General features: G+C 37.6%; 1 long non-coding RNA gene across 1 annotated transcript; it reads right to left on the bottom strand.

The window, feature by feature from the left end:
• Positions 1-9787: 9787 nt before the first annotated feature.
• LOC120865752 lies at positions 9788-19959 on the bottom strand. The gene is made up of 3 exons (XR_005721497.1): positions 19688-19959; positions 16788-16880; positions 9788-12459 (listed from the first exon to the last, which is right to left on the bottom strand). It is a non-coding gene; the product is annotated as an uncharacterized LOC120865752 (long non-coding RNA).
• Between the last annotated feature and the right edge of the window lie 1021 nt (positions 19960-20980).

Raw genomic sequence — 20980 nt, 5'->3', positions numbered from 1 at the left:
ATGGCCTGATTCCATTTATATGAGGTATCTATGAATAATCTCTAAACAGCTGATGTACAATATTGTACCTATAGTCAATGATAATATATTGTACAGTTAAGGAATGTTAAGAGGTAGATCTCATGTTAAATGCTACTTTCATAGTAAAACTTTAAAATTAAAAGTTAAAAATACAACCATTCTGATCTCAGTGTCTAACACAAGACTTGCACTGAGTGAATACAGGTAATAAATATTTGATGGATAAGAAAAAAAAAATCAAGGAATTTATTTATTCCCCATAGAGATATGACAAGAAATTCTTTCTGTTTTAACTGGCAGGGAGAAAGAGTAGTGAAGGAATAAGTTAATTTAGACTATTTAAAATAGGCCAAGAGTTGTCCCCAGAAAAGTTTACAGAATTATCACAGTTGGGCTTTAGAGTTCATAACCTCCTGTAAAAATTAACAAAAAGACATCTTGGGCTTTCCTGGTGGCTCGCTGGTAAAGAATCCACCTGCCGGTGCAGAAGACACAGGTTCAATTCCTGATCCAGGAAGTTCCCACATGGTGCGGAGCAACTAAGCTGGGGTGCCACAGCTACTGAGCCTGTGCTCAAGAGTTTCGAGGCCCAAACTACTGAGCCGTGTGCCACTACTACCGAAGCCTATGCCCTGCAACAAGAGAAGCCCCTGCAATGAAGCCTGCTCACCGCAACAAAGGAGCCCTCACTCACCATAATACATATATATTTTAAAGCCACCTTAATTAAAATGGGAGGGATTGGGGACAGGAGGAGGAGGGGATGACAGAGGATGAGATAGCTGGATGGCATCGCTGACTCGATGGACGTGAGTCTGAGTGAACTCTGGGAGTTGGTGATGGACAGGGAGGCCTGGTGTGCTGCGACACATGGGGTCGCAAAGAGTCAGATACGACTGGGCGACTGAACTGAACTGAATTAAAATGGAGTCAGGAAGCCAGAAGGGGGCGCCCTCCGGCCTAAAGGATTGCAGATCTCAACAGGAAGAAGAAAGACTTCCTCTTCTTGCCTGGCAAGAGCGCAGCCAATGAGACTATGGCAGCGCAGCAGGTGAAAAGCCATTATACTTTAGAACTCTCAATTCCTCCAATAGACTCTCTGTTTAGTACAGCCCTCTCAACGTCCTTTCCCACTCTTTAAAAGTGATCTTCTCTGGTTGCTATGAGTGGACTTGGGAGTGGCTCACCATTGCCACTCACAATCAGCCATTGCTGATGGTGATTAAACCCATTTTTGTTTTTGTTGGAGACATAATTGGCAGTCGAAGGTCAACGCTCCCCATTTTGTGCTTTCCTGTCTCACGTGTTGTGGACACCTAGCACCCTCATGGACCCTCCCCACATATTCGACAAGGATCTGAAACTCATTAACATATTGTAAATAAGGAAAAGCCAGGTTTGTTTGTTTTCGCCTTAGATAATGAAGACACAGAGACTAAGTGCTAAGTATTCTTTACCTACCTGACCTCTTTTTTATGAACAGATGGCTTTCCTAGGCACTGCATTTGCCCTGCTTCCCCATCATGCTTCCAGCTGAGGTCATGGTTCAGTTTTTGACCTGTTTATCTCATATCTGGTTCTTCCCTGTCTACGCTAGACTATACTCTTGCTCTAGATTGTATTCATAGCTGGTTCTTGCTTGTTACAAAACAAAAAGAAATGACTTCTCAACTGCCCCGGGGAAAAACTGATCGTGGACTGGATGGCTGAAGTTTGGAAAACTGAATAGACAATACAGGCTTTTGTGGTCTTTCTGATACTGCAAGGAAGATAGACTACAGAAAACAAGCTCCAGGAGGACAGTGCACCCGTTCGTCCGGCGGTGGATCAGAGTGCTCAGGTCAGCAGCGTTGATGCGCACAGAGCAAGGAGAGACCCCAGGGAAGCGGTGCTTGGAAGCCGGAACACAGTCTCCTGTTGCCTGTGCTCACGGTTGAGGTGATCTCACTCTCAGATCTTCCGTCAGATTTTCTTTAGATTTTCCTTCCCCTATGGTTTCTCGGCGGCGAGGTGTTTTATTGAACGTCTGGAGTAGCAGCATAGGAAAATGTCATAAAAATGGAGGAAATTAAATGAAACATGCCCGGTAAGAGCCAAGCATGAACGCGCCAGTTCCTGTTCTTCATTGCTGTTCTTTCCAGATGTGGAGAGTTTTCGTGAAATGGAAGAAATAAAAAAAAGAATGCTTAGTGGTGTCTAAAAATATATAATTGGATTCCATGACTATTGTGCTGGAAAGGTGTTTTTCAGAAGTACTTCCTTGAGAGAGAAGACATACGAGAAATTATATTTTGGCTGGCCTGGCAACATGATTTCCACCCTGAGGACTGCGACTGTTTTATCTGGCTGTCATCTTTTTGGCTTTGCTGAAAGTTAACCCTCTGAATGGACATTAAGAACCGAGTGCCAAGGTAGCTGTTCAGTGTCTCCACCTCACCAGTTGGCTGGCGTTGCTGCATTAAAAAAAAATAAGATATATTGCTATGGAATACAGGGAACATTTTCCTTATGGATAGAACCTTCATGGAAATGTGGAAAAGAGTCACTGATATCTTTAAAGATTTTTTTTTTCTTTTTCTTTAAGTTGCCTGAAATCTTCTTACCTTTCACTCAGTGCTGTTGACTGCAGTTTTTACCTCCTGCTGTTGACAGGGTTTACCCTTTTGGAAAGAAAGTCATTGTCTCAATAATCTTCTCAGTGGTTCTATTTTAATACCATTCATGATGAGTGATGATATTTCACTTGGTCTTTTCCCTCTTTCTAATTCCACTCACACACAGTTTTTTCCTTACCTGAAGGGGGAAAAGGTTTTACCTTGATCTTTGAAACTGCTGTTTCATGGAGCTGCACATGCTTTCAACAAACCTCCCAACTTTGTATCCCTACTGTTTTCTTGATCCTGTCATTTTGCAGCCCAAAGTCTGAAATGAAAGAAGTTCAATCAAAAGAAAGGGAGACAGAAGCACCCTGCTGCCAAGAAGCCACTTGGACATTTTCCTCCTCTTCAGAATGTTCCATTCATTCTCCCATTCATTTAGTATCCGTCTATTGAAATGTACTGGCTACAAGGTAGTTACACATGGAGGTGTCATTACACATTTGAGGTGTAAGAATCACTAGACACATTCTCTGTCTTCAAAAATTTAAATTTCAGTAGGTGAGAAAAGATACTTTTAGAATAAGCTACAGGCTGCAAGACAAGTCCCTGTTAAGAGCTAAAACTGAACAAATGAAAAGATCTATGGGAAGCCTGAATCAGGGAATTACTATATTAATATTGTTTATGAATCAGGGAGTTATTTTATGTGGAAATTCCATTTGATTTGGGACAGGAACACTGGTTGAATTTTCACAGGTAGAGATGGGGTCAAGGAGAGGGACTCAAAATAAGGATGAATGGTATGAACGTGACTGTGTTCATGTAGGGAAAACAACAAAAGTTTCCCATACCTGTATTGCTCCCCTTGATGGTTATACCTTTCATTTCTCATGTTGTTCCTTCTAGTTCTCCACCTTGACAGGGTCCTATGGAGCCAAGGAGAATGTGAAAGCTTCCACGTGCCCCCTACTCCCCCCTGCCCAAAGCTGTCTGCTTAAACTGAAGTTTACACCCAATCCACTGATGCTTTGGGAAGGCAGTTGGGCCCTCTGAAAGCTTTTACAGTTTTTCTTTTCTTTTCTGATTACACATCCCCTGCTTAAATACCTCTAGTTGCATGAAACTCACTACTCTTTAAAGAGAGTCTGTTTCTCCTTCTGAAAACTCTATTACAAATTTACTTTTTACATGTTCATTAGAAACCTGATCTTCTGCCCTACAATTCTGTTCCCAAAAGCAATCACGCAATGAGAAAATCCTCTTTTGCTAGAGAGAGACTCTATTCTCCTCATGTAAATTAACAGCAGCTTTCTCTCTGCAGGGTGACACACAGAATGCTTCCTGGCCTCTGACCCATGATTTGGAACATTGGATGGATTATCCTGTGTATTTACTCCTAAATTCCAAAGACTGGAAAAATACTTACTACAATAAAGCTCTGACCATTACGAACGAATTACGTGAACAGAATCAATCAATTCCCTTGGCAAAACAAATAATAATGGCTTTATGAGCGTCTTTTCTTTATGATCCCTTCTCTTATAGACCCAGGTATCTTGGGTTTGTACAGCCTCCCCTCTAGAACGTTTAAAAGATAACATTGCAGTAATTGAGGAGGCAAGAGTGGCATGAATATTGTGTTTTCAGGAATTATTTACCACAGACTGGCTTTGAGAGCCTATTTTGTGAAGGGAGATAATGTCAGTTAGGACACTGGGGAAAACCAGTGATTGTCAAAAGTACCATCAAATCTTTTATAAAAACAAAAGAGTGAATCTAAACTCAGAGACCAAAATCCAAAGTGGATCCAAGTTTTGCTTTGGCTGCAGGAGCTCGTCTGGATCTCTAAATAAAACAAAAATAAACTCAACAGTCGTGTATTTCTCAATGGCTTGCTAAGTAATGCTTATTTGTTGCCAGATATTTAGTCAACCTGAGCCCACCTATAGAACATCCAAAATGCTTTGGGTTCCTTTTTTTTTTTTTTTTTGGAGTATAATTGCTTTACAATGTTGTGTTTATGCTGTACAATGAAATGTATCAGCTATATGTATATATATATATCCCCTCCCTCCTGACTCTCCTTCCCACCTACCCCCATCCCCCCCATCTAGGTTATCATGGAGCACTGAGCTGAACTCCCTGTAAGGCTATGTCCTCAGCTGGCTAAAGTTTCAGACAAGTTCCTGAATACCAAATCTACTGGCCTCTTCTAAACCAATTCTCCCTATTTTTACAGAGTTGGACACCCTGTCTTAGAAAATCTAACCTCCTCCTGGATGTAAACATTATCAAGAAGAGGTAGAGAAACAGCTTCAATTCAGAGCTTGGATGCTTTCGAAATTAGTTGACTGATGATTTTTAGAAATCGTTTTACAAAAACTAATAAAGAGTCATATCTCTCATTAAAATTATAAATTTGCTCTTCAAATTTAGCTCTATAGACCATTTGGAGTTTATTTTGTAATATGCTTTGAGGTAGTCTCAAAGTCATTTTTCTCTACATAGTCAGTTTTTCTATTAACAAATATTCTTTCCTTTACCATTGAGTTTTCATGCCAGCTGAAGTGTATACCAAATTCTCACATATATAAGGATTTGCTGAACAAATCTATTCTTAATTCAATATCTATTTCTATGCTCATGTCATATTCTTTTAATTAATTTACTTTTGTGATGTCTTAATAGTTTTATTGTTGTTATTTAGTTGCCACACTGTGTCCAACTCTTTGCAACCCCATGGACGGAAGCCCACCAGGCTCCTTCTGTCCATGGGATTTCCCAGGCGAAATGGATTGCCATTTCCTTCTCTGGGGATCTTCCCTCAGGGAATCAAACGCATGTCTCCTGCACTGCAGGCAGATTCTTTACCTCTGAGCCACCAGGGAAGCCTTATACTTAGCTTTCTATTATTAAAACTGCCTAATGGTGAGCCATTGATCTTCAATATAATTTTTAGAATCAGCTTTTCAAATTCCCCAGTAAAATCTTGTTAGAATTTTTTAGCAATATTGAATAATCAATATCTACATTAATTTGGAGAGAACTGACACAAAACAATGCTGCTTTCCACTTATTTAGGTCTTCTTTAGTTCTTTAGTAGAGCTTTTAAAGCATATATGTGTGCATATAAGTCTTATGCATTCTCTGTTAAATTCAAGATATTCACATGAATGCTGTTTAATTTTCTATTGTGTTTTAACTTGTTTTTACTGATGTAAAGGGGTGCTAAAGAGTTTTAGCTTGCTTTAATTCTTGGAAATTTGCTGAATTCTTGTTAACATGAATTATTTTGTGTCGATTTTCTATGTAAATGACCAGAGCATCTTCTGACAAGAGTTTGTATCTCTTCACTTCTACCCCCCTGGTCCCTTTTTAAAAGTTATATTTTGCATTGGCCAGAATCTCCAGCATCTCCTTACCTATTTCAACTCCTAGTTCAAATATTACCTTTTTTATCCATTTATTTAAGCTTGTGACTCCCACCCAATATTCTTTTACCCCATTCTTGTGTTTTCTTCATAATGCCATTACTTGGACTTCCCAGGTAGAACAGTGGTAAAGAATCTACCAATGCAGAAACACAGTAGATCCTTAGGTCAGGAAGATCCCCTGGAGGAGGAAATGGCAACCCCCTCCAGTATTCTTACCTGGGAAATGCTATGGACAGAGGAGTCTGGAGGGCCACAGTCCATCGACTTGCAGAGAGTCAGATACAACTGAGCGACTAAGCACAGGCGCACTATTACCTACCGTTAGACTCAAATATAGACAATTATTTGATTTTCTACTTCTTGATAGAATGTAAGTTCTATGAGGACTGGATTGTGTTGTCTGTTTTCATTCCGGTGGAATCCTCAGTGTCTAGGAGAGTACTGGGAGGATGGTGGGTGACAGACAGGTATCTGTTGAGGGAAGAAATGCTGGACAATTGGAATGGTAGGGGGTAATCTTTCTTATTCCTTAAGTCTAAAAAAAATGTATAACATGAAAATTTCTAGTGAACATAGCTTTTTATGTAAAAAAAAATTTTATTCTAGTCCTAATGTTCTATTAGTAGTATGTTTATACTAAAGGTTTAACTTTATCTAATAATTTTGTGCATAAATTACAAAAGAGGCAGTGTAAATAAAAAGATATACTTAGGATCCAGTGAAATGAATATGATAATAGGAAATGTAGGTAACTCTGCAAATTGCTTATCCAAAATGAAAGTGAAATTAATTCTATCTTAGGTGGACCTCAAAATTAGAAGGCAGAGAGGGCTATTCATGCAAAAAGAAGGCTCTTGATCACTGGTATTTGATAAAAGCCACTTAAATCCATATAATAGAGTCTGATGTAACAGTTAATACTGAGGAGTGGGCTGGAGAATGGTTTTACTAAGACTTTCTCATGAAAAGTCAAAAAGTTGTAAATTATAAAATAAGTTAATTTTACTTTTAATAAAAATAAGATTATGTTAGTTCTAAGAATCAAATTAATCAAATGTTAGTTAGATGAATTGGGCTTTTATTTTTTCTCATTAATATTATGATATAGAGATACAAGATTTCATTTATTATTTAAAAGCAAAATTAAACCATTTATTATTTTTTAAAAGAATTCTTAGTTTTCATCAATTTTTCCCATGATCTTTTAAAATTATTTGATGATTAAGTCATTCTGTTTTACTTACCTATTATTCATCATCTTTGTTTCCTTTCCTGTTCTTCAGTTATTAGCTGGAATAGACGGATGGGCTTTCATTTGTCGTTGGATCTGTTGTGATCTGCTCTGTTCTTTCCTATCACTTTTATTGACTGCACAAAATATTGCATCTTTTACAATGGTCACCCTTTCACTTTGCAAAAGCTTTCTGTTATTTTCCATTGTATTACTGAATATCTAACAATTTGCAAAACTACTCCCTGTCTTATGGCAAAGTCAAATTGTAATATTAAACCTCAAATGTAAAATCTTCCAGAGCAAGGATTTTGGCTGCTTTGTCTCTAAGAGTCTCTTCCAAGACCTTAATGTAAAAACCTCACTTCCTACTTTGAAATCTACTCTACCTTCTATTTCTAGCCTCATTTAACCCACAATTTCCTATCCTTTCTAATTCTAGTTCTCTGGAAAAATATATATATAAGTTAAGTCCATGGGCTAGAGTTTCTTGTAGTACTTACAGCTGGGGAGGGATTACTTGGTACTTTCTCACAGTTTCAATCCATCTCACAGAGTGGTCTCTATGAACCAAGAGAGAAGGAAAAGCTTCAATACTTTAAGTGCTAACTAATAAAACCAAGAAATACATGTTTATATCTATTTGTTGTCTTCTGAGGGTAATAGCTTTACCACATCTATAACTCTATCTACAAGATAAATCAATATACTATAAATGTTGAGTATGAAGTTATTCTCCTTTCCTCTGCAATTATACCCCCTTTGTCCATTTCCACATTCCCTGTCTTCTAGTATATGACACGATGTCTGGCACAAAGTAGCTTCTTAATGAAGAGTTGTTGAGTTTGTTGTTGTTTTCAGTCACTCAGTAATGTCTGATCCTTTGTAACCATGGACGTTAACCCACCAGGCTCCTCTGTCCATGGAGTTCTCCAGGCAAGAATACTGGAGTGGGTAGCCATTCCCTTCTCTAGGGGGTCTTCCTGACCGAGGGCTCGAACCTGGGCCTCCCACGTTGTAGGCAGATTCTTTACCATTTGAGCCACCAGGGAAAGTCAAATACTCTCAAGCCAGAAAACTAGTAATAATTTGTATGTTTTTATAGAATTATGTATAAATATTAGCTGTAATAAATTTCATCATGCTACCATGAACAAATGCAAGTTTAGGTGTAAAAAATAATGTCATTGAAGAGAGGAAGGATTCCAGGGAAAGTTTTGCACTTTACACCATGCGTTGAAGGAGGTTAATGTTGTATAACTCTGTGGGGTCCATTTACATTAAGCAAGTAAATGACAACCATGTATATACATGGAATCAGTGATTTTTTTTAATATGGGCATTAATAGACTTGATTTTCTTATGATCAAATATGAACAATAGTGGCAAACTTGATTACCACTGGCTCTGGGAAAATCCAAGTCTTCCTAGTAGATAAATGTACGGTGTATATAGTTCATTAGTTTGGTTGATTAGAACATAGCAAGGCCCCAATCAGAAGCTGAATTCCTGTGGTGATCAAATTATCTCCACTGTATACCATGTCCAACTCTTAGCTCTGAACAACAAATCTGAGTTGGTGGTCTCAAGATGATCTGAATGAGAACAGGGTGCAGTTTTAAACTTGCTGAATCAATCACAGCTGTAACAATTGTCATTCTGGGCTATAAAGACTTTTCTGCAATCATAGTTAATCCAAAAGGACAAAAAAAAAAAAAAACCATTAAATAACCTTAAGGTAAGGTACTATGGTAGGATTTTTCTTTGTTACCATTGATCTGAAAATAATCTACCAGAGCAGAGTAACATTTGTGTTAAAATCCAATTCTAACCCATTAAATTTGCTGTTAGGGTAAGTAAAACAATCAGTTTTCATATATAAAATGAAAATGGCTGCTACATTATTGACTAGAAGACAAAGAATAATTTAGATGAATAAATTGGATCCCAAGCCCAATGTATACAGAAAATTTCAATCCAAGAAAAGTTACAGTATAATGAGTCTTTTTCTCTTTTGCCTTCATGTAACACTGAAATAATAATAATAATAACATTGGTATATTTCCTTTGCTTTTGTTCCTGTTGTTGTTGCTGTTTTTTCTTTTGTTTTTAGCTCAACTACAACTAGATCATTCTCATCAAGTAGCATGAAAATGTTAAATTCTGGTTATTTTATTCCAACGAAGAACATCCTTGCTGCAACTGAAAGTTTAATATGCTAAAAATTTGGTATCACTAAGCCAAGAAAAAGCAATAATCTGACCAATTATTTGCCATTGTTAGACTACTACCATTTTTTTCCTGGAATATTGACAGGGGCTATAAAGATTATTAAACTTTCTGAAAAATATAAAACAACATAGGGTAACTTATTTCAGGCAATTTTGACTATAAAAAATCAGAAAGGCCAAAGGAAAAATATAATAAAATCTTAGAATAAAATTAAAATTTTTATAATAGTTAAAAATACAGAAATTTAAAACTTTACCATTATATCACTATTTACAAATTATACTTAAATACTGAATTTTTATGACAAAATATTTGATCATTAATTATTTTCTACATAAATGTTTTAAGTGAGAGTGAGCTAAAATTTCAATCATTTCTGTTAAGAAATGAGTTTTCTTTGAAATTAGCCAATGTATACCAGTCCTAGTAGAGTCAGTTACAATTTTTTTTTTTCTGGTCTAGGATCACACACTGCTTTTAGTTTTTAATGTCCCTTTAGTCTCTGCAATCTAGAACAGGGCTTCATTCCTTCTTTGTCTTTCGTGGCTTTGATATTTTTGAAGAGTATAGGTCAGTTGTTTTGTATACTGGCCCTCATTCTGACTGTGTCTGATGTTTTCTCATGATTAGAGCCAGTTTATGCATTTCTAGCAAGGGTGCTGCCATAAGTGATGTTGTACCCTTCTCAGTGCATTGGATCAGGAGACCCATAAATGGAAACATTTCAGAGAAGAAATTTAATAGCAATTGTGCCATCTCAATGAATAAGCTAGTTTCTCTTTTTCTATGAACATTTCCATAATTTTTCATACTTATAACACAGAATGATAGAATTTTTTTATTCTGCTTCCTTTTCCTACATTGTAGCATTTTTATGTTTCTGTAGAACTTTATAATTTTCACATAATAATTTTATAATATGCTGCTAAATTCATGTGCCATCATTTAACAGGTAATCCAATCATTACGGGGCATTCAGGTTGTTTCAGGTGCTTCACTATACTCTTTATTAAGTGAACAAAAATGATACATGTTGCACTGCTGATGAAACTATTAGGTTCAACTGGACAAAAAATTATGACAAAATGTTATGCTAACATAACTGAAATTCTCTGTTCAAGTCTTCAGCAACATCCCCCGTTTTCTCAACCCACAGACTTACAAAAATGAGAGCTTTGCAACCAGCAGGATTTGGCAGAGAATAAGGGTGGAACCAACTTGCAGTCATTCCCAATCCTAGAAAATAATTTTAAACGTAGACTGTGTCATTTTTCTTGATGGACTACAGAATAGCTTGGTATGTAAATGTGCTTAGGGAAAAATGTAATTTACATTGGCTTAAATATGCTTAAAATTATTCTTTTTTTAAAAAAGAACATTAGAAAAAGCTTAGATGGGAATTTTGCTCATGCGTTTTCCAACTTCTACGCTAGAAAAGAAGATATCCAAGAGAAATCTCTGCATACCTACGCAAGTGGAAAGAGAATAACGTTTGACATGGGCCAGTTATTGTGAATTATTGTGAGTTATTGTGAATTATTGTGAATGCACCCGGAATGCTCCCGGGTGATCAGAAAGAGCATGCTGATGCTCTGTAATGAAGCTCTGCAGATCCTTCATCCAATATGAGGTGTTCCATTAGTGCCAGCAGTGGGTCCTTCAAAAGATCTCAGACATAAAACCTTGAATCAGAATGCCAAGCATCTTTATGCCCTGCCAGACTCCCAGGAGAGGAAGTTAGAGGGAAAGGATGAGAGAAGAAGGCTATTGGTGATCCCTTTTTAGGCTGCACTCTTGCCTAGGTTCACAGCAATTAATTGACTACTTAATTTCCAAAACTGGTCCAACCACCAGCTTACAGAAGAGCCTGTGAGAGAATCATCTGCTGAGTGGGAAGGAAAGAATTCATGTAACTCTTGCTGGTTATATCACTGCTTAATTTGACTTCGCTGTATCTAGTCAACTCGTTATCTTCTGTAATGGGTCTCAGAGGGAAGGGTGGGAATGGGTAGCTGTGACAGAGATAATACTGAATAGCAAAGACGGTGGACTATTTTCTGTTAGGCTTTTGCATATATTGTATGCTTAAGAAGGAAGTATGTTTATCTTTCTAATTATGTTTTGCTTAGACTAATTTTCTTTTTAATTCCCATGCCAATGAAAAAGCTATTTCGTATTACATGGATAGTAGGAGAAAACAGCTTAGGTTTTAAAATCTTCACAATAAAATTGACGAAATTGGTAAACTACAAACCTGAAACATATTTGTTCTGAAAATGTGGCCTCTCTAGTGCCTCAGTCTGAGCCTTCAGTCATCAGACTCTTCACCAGACTCCCCAGTACAGCCTTCTTTTGTCTTCCTCTTCAACCCTGCAGCCAAAAGGGAGCCCAGTGGTTGCTAAAGGAAGTGACTCTGGGTTCACACTGTGGTCCTGATTCACCCATAGTTGAGGTGCTGGAGCTGGGGGAGGGCTCACTGCCCTTGCTGCCACTAATTCCTCAAGGTTTCCCTACTCTGCATCCAAGGGCCTCTGAGAAAAAGCCCAGACAGCACGGTGCAAGTGGCAAATTTTGGCCCTGCCCTCCTCCAAAATAGCAACGCGTCCACGTCTCCTCTCCCAGGATACCTCATCTTATCAGAAGTGACCCTCACTGTGTGCGTCTGCTCTTTCCCAGTTTAAAGTGTTTAAATAAACTTTAGTTCTTTCTTTATTAAGGTCCTGCTGTGGATTCTCAAGAATCTTATCTTCTTTCCATAAATCCATCTTTTGCAAAGGAACTTGTTTTGTCTCTCAAAAGTATTGATGGGAAGCCAGGTGAGCTTCAAGAAAAACAAAACACCAATACTTACTTTTTTTGTCTTTACATTTCTGGTATAGTGATGCAGCTCTTCTCTGGCAGGCAATTGGTTGTTGCTCATCATCTAGTAGATAGGAGATCACTTACAAGAAAGTTTAGAAAGAAAAGCATCGGTATAAAATGTAATCTGTCGTTTCAGTAGAGGGACTGTTTGAAAGCACATCTCTCTATACCAGTCTCCTTTAAAACCCTCCAGTGATCTAGCATTCATGGCATTAAAACTCTTTGTCTTATAGTTGCAAAATTTTCAACTGGTCTTTCTAGTTTCATCTGTGTCACTCCCCTGCTAGGCTAATGCAAATGTCTATTTTCCATTCTCCTAGGGCGTCATGTGTTCAAGTCAATATAATTTAGGATAATGTCATTGTGGACAGAACATGGGCTCACAGCCTGAATATAGGCTCCAGTCCCACATCCACCAACACATTCTTTGGGAGTAGGGGGGCAAACCTTATTATCCTTGAAAAAGCAATACTGAATGCTACCACTCACCCTGCCTTTTAGGTCTATTTCTTTATGAATTCAAAAATAGCATAAAACTAAAATGCTGCCCAAATGCTTCTTTGAGTGTGCAGTTCCCTGGGCTTGTGGTCACAATTAACATGAGTGAGAAGACTAATTACATTTCTCCTCTCCATGTCCCTTCCATATGCCAAAGAGAAGGTAATTCATCTTTTCCCCTTTTTTAATTAATTTTTTAATAAATTAAAATTATTTTTTATTAATTGACCTACAATAGTATGTAAGGTTCAAGTTACTACATAGTGATTCAATATTTTTATACATTACAAAATGGTCACTGTGTTTGTCCTGTTGGTTGCAATGGGCAAGATTTCTCCTTTTTTTAAGGGCTGAGTAGTAGTTCTTCCTTTTATTCCTCACATATTAGAAAATCCTGTTGGCTTCTCTCCAAACTACACTCAAAATTGACCACATCTCCATTACCTCTCCTCCAGTCCCCCAGACCCCACTAAAGCCCCCTAAAGCTGCTGCTTTTCACTCCATTGCCCCTTTAAGGTCTTCCTCACAAACGAGTCAGTGATCCAGTTAAAATGTGAGTTACATTACATCCCTCGGCGCTGAGCACCCTTTAATAGCTTCCTTCCGTCACACCATAAATCAAATCCTAAGCTGAAACTCATCCTGCAACGTGCAACCTAATCTTTCCTGCCACCTCTTCCCTCTCATCTTCTGCTTGTCTCTTGCTGCTTCCCCTGCTCATTGCACTCCAGCATCAGACCAACCACTTTATATTTTCTCAAAACACCAAGCCCCGCCATGGGCCATTTTCAATTGTTTAGGATCTTCCTCCAAAATTCTTATACAATAGGATTTACTCACTTGTCATGCTCACTGCTCATTTTTATTTCCCATCTGTAGAATGGAAGCTCCCCAAGGGCAGAATTCTTTGCTTTATTTACTAGTATATGTTAAGTAGCTAGCTAAATAGCTCAACACATTTTTGGAACTTCTTAAGGGTTGGTCATTGAACGAAAAACTATTGGCTATTATATGTTGATACTATCAATAACACAAGCTTCTCTTGTCTTTTCATACATACACAACAGTCACACAGCTTCATTTCTTTTTAGCATCAAACAAAGGACTCCTGTCACAGATTTAACATTTTTGAATATCAATCTTACAAGAATGAAAGAAAAATAATATAATTAATTCTTTTTGTACTGGGTTAGTCAGTCAGGCTTACATAATTAAAGTTTCTCAAAAAATTTCTCCTTTTCTAATAAATGATAAAGCCTAACATTTATGTTTCAGGCTTTGTTTCTACTATAATCCAAATGGATATTTATCATCAGTATTCAGGGCATGTTTTATAGAAAAGTAATAAAAAATGCCTACTTAGACATTTCAGAAAGCCATTTCTGTATGACGAAAATTGCAGGCTCTTGGGGACTTGGTAAAATGAATGTCATTTTATCTATTACTGCTCCAAAGAGGGCTGGTTTGGTATGTGGAATCTTTGCACACACTCCTGAGGCATTCTGGTTTGGCATTTTTCATTCCAAATATTCAGATGAGCCCATTCGAGACCATGGAGGCTATATGTTTGATTATTCAACTGTAGGCCAGGTAAGCACAAGTGTTGACAGTATGGGAATCCTATCATGATAATTCCTGCCCATGTTAGCCATGGTTTTCCCATCATTGCAATGATGTTCAACTGTGTAATCAGTTAGAATTTAATTCAGAATTAATCTAGAAGTCTGAGAATTTCTCTAGTGTACCACTGCTGAGGATTAGCCAAAGCTGGATTCTAAGTTCAGAGATCAGGAGCAACAGAGGAGAGAGAGGGAGCATAAGGAAGGACTGCCAAAATAAAGGTTGGCTTGCATGAGTATGTCTGCTTTATCCTCTTCACAGCTATAAAAATCTGGAAAACCAGTTTACTTTGGAAAATCAATCTTTAGTATACATCACATTTTGAAAAAAAAAAAAAGGTTTATATAAAAATGTCTATACCAAAGTTGCCATGGTATACATTACAAGTGCATATATATTATGTATAAGGAGAAAAATAAAATCTGCTTTGTATTTCTACCTTTGGGACGACTCCAAAAACCATTCCACCAAGAAATAGGCTATTTGATCCCCACTTTGTTTTGCTCCTTTTGGAAGCAGTGAAATTTGTACGATTAAGATTTAGAGAAGTCCTCAGGTGGTCATGTGCTAGAGTACTTTAAGGACCACTGTTCTACGTTAGTTAGCTGTTCCTCTGGGTTTTGTTTCTTTAAGTGAGAAGCCATCCTAAATATAAAACAGAGAAGAGCCTCAGCATAGCTGGCTCACTTTGGTTAAAAGATCCTAAGCCCTGGATTACGTTGCTTGGGTTCAAATCCCAACCCTGCCACTGACTGACTAGACAAGACTGAAAGGTTACTTAACCTTTCTCTGCCTCTAGGTTTTCTCTGTAAGGATAATAACACCTTCCTTCAAGGATATCTTAGGATTTAACTTATTTTAAATAATGCTGTATTCGTCTGCTTAGGCAGCCCCAATAAAGTACTGCAGACCATGTATCTTAAACAACAGACACTTATTTTCTTACAATTCTGGAGGCTGGAAATCCAAGGTCAATGTGTTAGCATAGTTGAAAGTCCATAGAGAGGACTTTCTTCCTGGCTTGCAGACAGCAGCCTTCTTGTTGCAATCTCATCCAGCCTCTTCTTTGTGTACATACACTCCTGGGGTACCTTCTTCTTCTTAGAAGGACTCCAGTCTTAATGAACTAGAGCTCCATTCTTGTGCGCCCATTGTAACCTTATTACTTTCCTGGTAGCTCAGATAGTAAAGAATCTGCCTACAGTGCAGGAGACTAGGGTTCGATCCCTGGAATAGTGAATCCCTAGAATGGCTACCCATTCCTCTATTCTTGCCTTGAGAATTTCACGGACAGAAAAGCCTGTCAGGCTACAGTCCATGGGGTCGGAAAGAGTCGGACATGATTGAGTGACTAACATTCTCTTAAATGTTTCTAGTCAGTAAGGATCTATTTATAAAAATACAGGACTCCTTAGTGGCCCCTGCTCCAAATACAGTCATAGTAGGGTTTAGGGCTTCGGCATATGAATTCTGGGAGAAGACAATTCCATCCAGAGCAACTACATATATGCTATCTGGCACATAGTAACTTTGCAATAAATACCAGCTCTTATTTTGTGATATGCTTTTACTTTTCCCTCAGATGTGTATATGAGTCCTACTTTCAACACTTACCACTTTGGTTGGTGAAAAATCCAGTTTATAAGTAGAGGCACATTTACATGAATCATCCCCAGTGATTGCATTATTTAAAATGACAGGGAGTGTAGTTTTGAGATGACTTGAAATGCAGACATATACACCTGTCCCATTAATTTATGTAAATTTATGTAATTTTGTAAAAGACACCTGGCTGTCACCTCCTACAGTACGCCATTGCTCAAAGTCAGCAGACTGTGGTCTGTGGGCCAAGACTTGCTTTTGTATATTACGTGAGCTAAGGATGTTTTCTACATTTTTAAAGTGCGGCAAAACACACACACACAAAAGAAAAATGTGTGACTAAGACTTCATGTGGTTCACAAAGTTGAAAATATTTACTATCTGGCCCTGCACTGAAAGTGATTGCTGACTCTGCTACATGGAAGGAGTTTAATTTGAGCCCTTCAAATACATTCGTTTCTTATCATGTAAACACCTTGGCTTTTCTCTAACCTGAGCAAAGTCTTACTAGTTACTCCCAACATATTCTCATCTTCATTATTTTCAGGAGGTGTAGCTCTACAGTCTCTGGCATGTCTGATCAACTTCGGAGAAATGTACCAGGCATTCACATTTTCCTGGTTCTGGCACCCACTCAAGGCCTCAGAAGTGAGCAAGGATCACTTGAGCTGCTTTTTCTGTTTGTACCTCTCCTGATCAGACTGGAGCTCTTATTTCTGGCTGCTGTTGTGCTGCACTTCTTTGAAAACTCCTTCCCTTCTGCTTTCCTTCTGCTGTGGGCTGGGAAAAGAAGAAAACAGAAATCACTACTGAAGAATACTTTGTATCTATGGGGTTTCATTAGATTCTGTTCATATGTTAGGGTCTTTGATTCTCATAACTTTATGACTATACATAAGAACAGGAAATGCTAGAAAAAATTTTTGTGAATTTAAGAGTTAAGGATGCAAATTGAAATACCTCACTGGCTCACGGAATCCAAATAATACATTTATTAAAAGTTAGAAGAAGGGATAGTATAAAACTAGGCCAGAACATCCCTTACCTCTTGCTTCTGCTTCAGTCTCTTTCACATGAAGGTAGCTTATTTTCTTATAGAGACTTGGCCTTATGATCATTAACATCTCCTAAACTCTATGTGTCATAGCTTCCCAAACTAAAAGGGGACTGGATCATTCAGTTTCAGTAAAATACACACATAAACACACACACACACACACCCCAAAATCCAAGCAAACAGAAAACCCAGAAAGGATTTTTAATTGGCTTGATTTAGAACACATATCCATTCATATATCAATTAATTATGAAGAAGAAAAAGAATTTTAATTGGCCAGTTTGGATCCTGTAAGAACATGGAATCTCCCAGTTTAGCACATGGAAGTATTTCCTAGGAAAAGAAGAGTTCCTAGCAGATAATATCATAACTACCTATACGGTAACATTTTGGGGTATCTAGTAAGCCAGACACTTGAATAGATATTTGCATGTGTTTTTAAACGGATCAGGAAAAGAAATTTTTGTTTGTGTGAAATAAGTGAAGTGAGGAGATATCATGATATCACTTATATGTGCAATCTAAAATACGATACGAATAAACTTGTTTACAAAACAGAAACAGACTCAGACACAGAAAACAAACTTATGGTTACCAAACAGGAAAAGGGGATGGGAAGATAAATTAGGAGTTTTGGATTAGCAGATATAAACTATTATATACAAAACAGATAAAAACCAAGGTGCTACTTTATAGCACAAGGAACAATACTCAATATCCTTTAATGATGAAAAGAATGTGAAAATATATATGTAACTGAATAACTTTGCTGTACACCAGAAACTAACACAACATTGTAAATCAACTCTACTCAGTTGAAAACTTTTTTAGAAATATCTTTTTTCCTACAATCCCAAAGGAACTGAGAATTAAATTCTTTATCATTATTGCCATAATATATAATTGGTACATAAAATTTTTGCCTTTAGAAAAATGTACAATTACAAAATCAAGATTTATGAAATTATAAATCTTTGGTAGACATTTTGTTTTATCTTTTGCTCATTTTCTATAAGTCTTCCCAAGTCAGAGTTTTTTTTTTTTTAATGGAACACTTTCTCAGAGTTCTAGGCAGCCTATTACCCCATTTTACATAAAATGAAAAAATAGAAATGCCAAAGTAATCAGAGTCTCATGGATGGATGCTCTCTAGACAAAGAGTTGTGGTTTTACAATCTTGACTGCCCACTATAATCACCTGGGGAATTTTAAAAGGTGCTTATGACCAGACCACGCCCTCCAGAGATGGTAATTTAATTGGTCTGATTTAATTACCTGGTACAGGGAGTGTTAAGAGCTCCCTAGGTGATTCTAATGTGCAAGCAAGACTGAGAATCATGGCGTAGGTGGGTACTGATTAATTCAGGGTCAGTTGGGTGTGTCTGTGGGGCTGGGCACTGGAAAGAAAGACTTTCATAATCAGTCAACTCTCCAAGCCAACTGAGTCACTTGTCACCAAGTAAACTGGCTACAGAGCCTCTGAAGACTGGAACAAAAACATCCAATTCAGCTGGACTTTGCAATATCTTGAGATTTTTTTTTGCTCTGGACAGTTACTTTCACTTTCAAAATTGTCTTTTTCTTAAAAATCAACCCAAATGTTACCTTTGCATTTTCCTAGTGGCAAAGATCATACCATAACAGATATTTTATGTTATTGACTATATTTCTTCTGTATTTTGCTGCTACTGATGAAGCAAATGATCACAGAAAGATTAAACACACATGAAATGACCTGGATAACATGCACTGTAGATACAATGGCTTTGCTCTTTTGTCTGATTTGAGTGTGTCTCGAGATTCAGTATTATAGGGAAAGAATATTTCACTTGAACTACAAACTATAAACTGAAATTGTCCTTCAACTGGAAATAGTCAACCACAACGGGATTTCAAGGGGAAGATTTAAGAGAAGCTTCAAAGAAGTCAGAAATTTAAGGACAAGAAGATGCTGATGTGTTAGGAAAGTCTACAATATTTGCTTCTGTGGTTTTGAAGATGTAAATAGAAACAGCCATGGCAAAGAACTTCTATAATTAGCTTTCATCCTGATTCCAAAAGTTGCTTATTATAGAGCTTTTAATAGTATGTGAAAACCACGGCTTAAAACTCTTGGTTGGAATTTTCTGGCACTTTAATGAAAAAATTAGTATTTTCAAGCTTGAGGGGGGGCGGTTTCTCTAAAGTCATGTGCTAAGCAAGTAAAAGTCTTCTGTTGCTGAAAGGTTTTGGGGGGAGGGTAGATGCCCTGGTAATTTTCTCCTCCCCGGACATAGTTTTCCTAAGAGTCAGAGAATGCATTTAAATCAGAAATGAAATGAATTACTAATCTAAACTGTGGGTGTAGTTATGGACAGACACTGGTATTTAGACCAAACAAATGTGCTCTTTAAACACAGTGATCATACCCAGTTGTTCTTCCAAAACCACAACAGAGAACCATCTTGCTCAGTTAATCATACCTCCCTGAAGAACAGCCACCTCGAAGGGTGTCTGTGTTCAGCAGCAAGATGGAGCAACCACATCCTACGTTGAAAAGCGAACTCTCCTCATTGTCCCTCAATCCAGACTGCCAGGCAATATCAGGTCCATCTTGTGAGCTCACCAGATGTGCAGTGTCTTTACTTGTTTCTCCACCCCGGTGAATTCCTTGTAGGTCTAAACCCTATAGGATTTAAGTAAAATCTGGAGAAAGACTTTGAATAAGCCTCCACTGTCTCCAACCAGATTTTATCCACATGCAAAGTAAACCAGGTGGGAATTTGTGTAGTCGCTAAGTTGTGTCTGACTCTTTTGCAACCCCATGGGCTATAGCCTGCCAAGCTCCTCTATCTATGGGATTTTCCAGGCAACCATACTGGAGTGGGTTGCCATTTCCTCCTCCAGGAGATCTTCTGGACAGAGGGATTGAACTTGTGTCTCCTGTATTGCAGGCGTATTCTTTACTAAATTCTGTCTGTAACTGAAAGAACACAGTATTGGTGAGTGGTCCAGGAATATTTATGGCATTCTTGAGTTCAACATTTTGCTAAGTTTCAGGAAAAAAAAAAGAAAAGAAAAGCAATGGTGACTGATGGAATCAAATAAGTAAATCAGGTAAAACTACAATACTTTTTACAAACCAGGGGAAAAAAATTCATTCTGGATTAGTCTCTCGGATACCACACAGGGAAAATCTAGCCTGGCACACCCCCTAATTTGCAGAAATGGGAGTGAATCTTGGCATATACCCTATAGAAATTTGTCAAGTAAGATTAGTTCTGGGTTCCGCCAAGAATTCAGGATGCTGCTTGACGATCACTGTGGGATTCTCTTGGATTGCCTTGAATCCATCCAATACAAACTGAAAAACTTGCAGCAGTGGTAAAATAAAGAACCTTTATTTCTCAAACTTGTCTATAGAGAATTTTAAAAAATTATCCATACTTATAGCCCATCCCAGAATGTCTGAATCAGAATCTCTGGTGGTATATATTTTGAAAAAATATTCATAAAAGTTTCAGATGAACAGCAAAGTTGAGCATCTCTGAATTTAGGTGAACAGAAGGGACTAAGTTTCCTACAGGAAACTAACTAGCTCTTCTAAGGGTAGAGGGACTAAAGATTTGAAGGGATTGTTCCAGATCATCTCAGCAGTCCTTTCAGGGGAACTCAAATCATTCAAGATGTTCTAATGAACAGACTGGTTACAGAAAGGAGAAAGGACATTCTTTAATGGTAAGAAGTCTTTGAACATGAAAGAACTGTACACTTGAAAGCATTATTCCAATCAACTTTGTTCTGCAAGAATTAAGTTTGGATATGACTTTTATTTTTGCTATTT

Source organism: Oryx dammah, unplaced genomic scaffold (assembly GCF_014754425.2).
Source record: "Oryx dammah isolate SB20612 unplaced genomic scaffold, SCBI_Odam_1.1 HiC_scaffold_7, whole genome shotgun sequence".
Classification (NCBI taxonomy): Eukaryota; Metazoa; Chordata; class Mammalia; order Artiodactyla; family Bovidae; genus Oryx; species Oryx dammah.
This window is presented reverse-complemented; position numbering and strand designations above follow the sequence as displayed.